This window comes from Podarcis cretensis, assembly GCF_951804945.1.
Source record: "Podarcis cretensis genome assembly, chromosome: 10".
NCBI classification, from domain to species: domain Eukaryota; kingdom Metazoa; phylum Chordata; class Lepidosauria; order Squamata; family Lacertidae; genus Podarcis; species Podarcis cretensis.
Genome location: NC_137179.1, coordinates 21408249 through 21413475, shown reverse-complemented (window position 1 = coordinate 21413475; position 5227 = coordinate 21408249). Strand labels below are relative to the sequence as shown.

Below are 5227 nucleotides of genomic sequence, written 5' to 3'. Positions count from 1 at the left end.
GCAAACAGATTGTGGCATATTTGCCATGCTCTCCCTTGTGTTTCTTTGAAACTTGCCACGATGTTCATTTCAAAGAGTGTGCTGGTTGCTAAAATAGCTCCAGCAGCCATTTTGTTGGGGGATAGGGTAAACATAAATGTAGAGAGGGTAGGGGAGAAGCAGTATTGATTTGTACAAAATTCATGCATCTTATCTGCTTCTGCGAGGTTTCATTTCAGAAACAGTAAGCTGGTCTCAGGTCATGGCTTGAAGGAACATAGGGCCATCACCTTGCTGAAGCTAAGCGGGTCTGGTCAGTGGCTGGCTGGCTGACCACAAAGGGAACTGCCTGCTTGCCACATGGGGTTCCATGGCAGATGGAAGGTGGGATATAAATGCAACAAACAAACAAACCAAATAGCTCCCTACCATCATATCCACATCTGGTACCAGCTAGACCAAATGGGAACATCTTCTGGAGCTTCTGAAAAATGCTCAGAATCCAATGATTCATGAGACTCACACGTTGTAAAACAGTCATGGCGATCGCTCTCCTAAATGCTCCAGTGGTGCCAATGGCACACAGATGCTACAGCCACAGCAGTATTGTCTCTTGATCATAATGTTTTCAACGGACTGTGAGGAAGTATGTTATATCTAGAGCATAGATGCTGCCAACCCATTTAAGGCCCAGTCCTATATGGGTCAAGATAATAGTTAATTTTTCCTAATGCTAGGGTCCCAAGGGCCCAAGTGTCTCCCTCACCCCAATCGTGGTCTGCCTTCTCTCATACTGACAGAGGCTCAGGTATGCTGCACGGCCAATGCAGAAAGATAGCTGAGGGACCATAGCTTTGTGGTAAAACACCTGCTTTCATATGGAAGGTCCCAGGTTCAAGCCCTGTCATTACCAGTTAAAAAGGACTAGGTAGGGGGAAAGACCTCTGCTGACTTCCCATCATTGATTTAACTAGAGATGCATGTTATTCAGGTCTCAGCTTGGCAACTTTACAAGGAGGCCTGCATGGACGTAAGAGGATTGTTCTCAGTTAGCTTTGACTTTGATAAGGTATTGATCAAAAAATGCAAGCAGCCCAGCCCCTGGTCAAAAGAGCATAAAACCCTATTTGGTCTTAGATCAAGATAGATCAAATGTAAAAAATCATAGACCAATCTCTCTACTTAATGTGGATTATAAAATTTTTGCTAATATATTGGCTGACAGGCTGAAGAAGGTTATGTCAGAATATATCCATAAGGACCAGGCAGGTTTTCTGCCTGGAAGACATATGAAAGATAATATTAGGAATATTGTAGATATTTTGGAAAAGTTGGAAGCAAGAAAAAATTGCAAAGCAATGTTAATGTTTATTGATGCGGAGAAGGCCTTTGAAAATGTATCTTGGAGTTTTATGACATACAATTTAGAAAGTATTGGGGTTGGTCAAGAGTTTCTAAATGGTATTAATGCGATCTATCATGAACAAAAAGCTAAAATCAAAGTAAATAATGTGGTATCAGAGGAAATTAGAATTGAGAAGAGAAGGGTACCAGGCAAGGGTGCCCACTTTCCCCCCTGCTTTTTATTTCGGTCCTAGAGGTCTTGTTAAGTATGATAAGGAAAGATGAACAAATTAAAGGTATAGTAGTAGGATCCAAACAGTATAAATTAAAAGCATTTGCAGATGATTTGGTGTTGACATTACAAGATCCAGACTCCAGTGCAGTAAAAGCACTGGAGACGATACAGGAGTTCGGACAGGTAGCAGGATTTACCGTATTTTTCACCCTATAGGACACACTTTTTCCCCTCCAAAAATGAAGGGGAAATCTGGGTGCGTCCTATGGGGCGAATGCAGGCTTTCGCTGAAGCTTGGAGAGTGAGAGGGGTCGGTGCACACCGACCCCTCTCACTCTCCAGGCTTCAGGAACACATCCGCAGCCTAGGCAGCCCTGCAGGAGGTCCCACAGGGCTGTCTATGCTGCGGATAGCAGCCTGCTTCCCGGAGCATCGCCCGGCACTTCGGGAACACATCCGCAGCCTAGGCAGCTCCCTACACTGTGGATAGCAACCTGCCGCCCGGCGCGAAGGGCGCCCTGAAGCAATGCGCCCTGCCCACCGGACAGACATCCACAGCGTGTTGGAGCCCTGCGGGAGTTCCCTGCAGGGCTCCCCACGCTGTGGATAGCAGCCTGCCGCCCGGCGCAAGGGGCGCCCTGAAGCAGAGCACCCCGCACGCGGGACAGACATCCGCAGCGTGTTGGAGCCCTGCAGGAGTTCCCCGCAGGGCTCCCCACGCTGCGGATAGCAGCCTGCCGCCCGGCGCGAATGGCACCCTGAAGCAGAGCTCCCCGCATGCCGGACAGACATCCGGAGCGTGGGGAGCCCTGCCGGAACTCCCGCAGGGCACCCTACACTGCGGATAGCAGTCTGCCGCCCAGCGCGAGGGGCGCCCTGAAGCAGAGCGCCCCGCCCGTGGGACAGACATCGGCCAGCCCCACAAGCTCGGGGGACAGCAAGGAGGCGCAGCACCGCCATCCCGCTGTTCCTCGACCTGGTTCGGTTTCCCCGACCTGGTTTGGGGGGGGGAAATAAAGGGGAAATTTTTTCCTTTATTTCCCCCCCAAAAAACTAGGTGCATCCTATGGGACGGAGCGTCCTATGGGACGAAAAATACGGTAAGCTAAATAAGAGCAAAACCAAAGTATTAGAGAAAAATCTGGAGAATGAGGAAAGGAAATCACTACAAGAAAAGACGGGCCTACTCTTTGTGAAGAAAGTTAAATATCTTGGGGTTAATCTGTCGGTGAAAAACTTGAATTTATATAAAGATAATTATGAGAAATTATGGAATGAAATTAAGAGAGATTTAGAGATATGGTCGAATTTAAAATTGTCATTAATGGGCCGGATTTCTGTGGTTAATAAGAATGTATTGCCAAAGATGTTGTTTTTGTTTCAAGCCCTCCCAATTATTGATAATGTGAAATGTTTTAAAGAATGGCAGAAAGCTTTATCTAGATTTATCTGGCAGGGGAAAAAAACCCAAAATTAAATATAAATTACTAACGGATTCAAAAGAAAGAGGGGGATTCTCCCTGCCAGATTTGAAGATTTATTTTGAAGCAGCAGCTCTTTGCTGGGTTAAGGAATGGATACAACTAGATGAATTTTGATGTTTTAGACTTAGAAGGATTTGACAAACTGTTTGGATGGCATGCTTATTTATGGTATGGCAAGGTAAAGGCCCATAATGGTTTTAAAAATCAGGTAATTAGAAAATCTTTATATAATGTTTGGATAAAATATAAAGATCTCTTAGAGAGGAAAACAACCAGATGGCTTTCGCCAATGGAGGCAAAGGCCCAGAAAAAATCAAACATGGAAACCAAGTGGTTGAGAAACTATGATCTGTTACTGGAAGATAAGGAAGGATATAAACCATTAAGGTTTAAGAATTAAAACTATTTGATCAAATTAAAGATAAAATAAATTGGCTACATTACCAGATTAATGAACTGTATAAATTAGGTAAGAAAAACGGTTTTGCCTCAGAAAAAACTAAGTTGGAAATGGAGCTGTTGGACTCTAAAGTTAAACATCTGTCTAAAATGTATAATTTATTATTGGAATGGCATACAAAGGATGAACAAGTTAAATCTGTGATGATAGACTGGGCAAGAGATGTGGGACATAATATAATGTTTGAAGACTGGGAAAGGTTGTGAAGGAAAGGAATCAAGTTCACTGTATGTACGGTGTTAAAGGAAAATATTATGAAAATGATGTATAGATGGTACTTGACGCCTTGAAACTAGCCAATATATATCATAATAGTGACAATCTATGCTGGAAATGTAAAGAAAAAGAGGGTACCTTTTATCATATGTGGTGGACCTGTCCCAAGGTGAAAGACGTCTGGGAGAAGATTTATAATGAATTGGAAAAAAATGTTGAAATATACATTTATTAAGAAACCAGAAGCCTTTCTTCTTGGAATAGTAGGTTTGGAATTGCCAAAAAAAGATGTTAGATTGTTTTTGTATGCCACAACTGCAGCTAGAATTTTGTTAGCTAAGCATTGGAAATCACAAGAAGTCCCGACAGTGGAGGAATGGCAGATGAAGATGATGGACTTTTCGGAGCAAGCCGACCTTACTGGAAGAGTCCGCGACCAGAAAGAGGAGGAGTACCAGGAGGAATGGATGAAATTCAAAGACTATTTAGTTAAATATGCTAAGATAACTTAATTGGAAAAACTTGCAAATACCAGATAGGCTTAGGATTTAATTATGTGATGTTAGAGAATAATATGTTTAAAGTCAAAATGAAAACAAAGTAAGATGTTAAGTGATTAAGTTAATTTTATGAGAAAATTGGTTTTGGAAAACTGTTACAATGATATACATTGAAATTCAGCCAGGGGGATTTGAGGAAGTCACTTAACAATGTTACTAAAATTGGATCAAGTACAGTTAAGATGTATGTTTGTTTGTTCAAAAATTTTGGAAAACCAATAATATTTTTTTTGAAAAAAATAAAAATAAAGCCCTATTTTGTCTTGTTTAGGATGATCTTCCCTTGAACCTTGTTCAAGACTCGTTTTACAAGGCTTTCCAACCATCCACCCCCTGCTGCAGAGTTTGCTTAGCAAATTGCCTTGACTCGCCGCTAAACTCTTCCCTCTTTTAAACAAACAAACAAATTAAATCGCCAGCATTATTTCACCAGTCCTAATATACTAGAAATGCGCGCCAAAGTTCAACTTCTCCTTTAATGGGGATGCAGTGTAAATAAAAGTTGGCCTTCGGCTCCTTTGCATAGCCCAGTTGTTAACTAATGTGAGAGATTAAAATGTGTTTAGGGGCGCTGAGCAAACACCAGATTAAATGCTGCTATGCTGTCCGTTGAAAGTCTTTTCAGCTGCGAGGTGCTTCCGCTGTTGCTTTGACAAGGTTCTCTTTGGGTCAGAGGCCAGACTTCATTTAGCGATCCCCAGGCAGAAGGTTTCCAAGCAACTGGAAATGAATGTCTTCACAGTGGGTTCTTAAATAAAAGGGCATGTAAAGATGAAAACTTGGGACTCGCACTGGAGATTTTCACTTCTGTGTTCAATAATATTGTTGTTACCACTTTTAGTGACACTAAATGCTTGCTGCTGGGTTTTAGTACTTGTTAGCATATTATGATGATGATGATGATGATGAGATGGGGCTCATCAACCTGGGAAGGTTGCCCATCTAGGAG

The 5227-nt window shown here is 42.5% G+C and overlaps 1 long non-coding RNA gene across 1 annotated transcript; it reads left to right on the top strand.

Moving 5' to 3' along the window:
- The first annotated feature begins 384 nt into the window (after nt 1-384).
- On the top strand, nt 385-4500 carry LOC307225380. Its single transcript, XR_013842954.1, has 2 exons — nt 385-1756; nt 2664-4500. It is a non-coding gene; the product is annotated as an uncharacterized lncRNA (long non-coding RNA).
- Nucleotides 4501-5227: the final 727 nt, after the last annotated feature.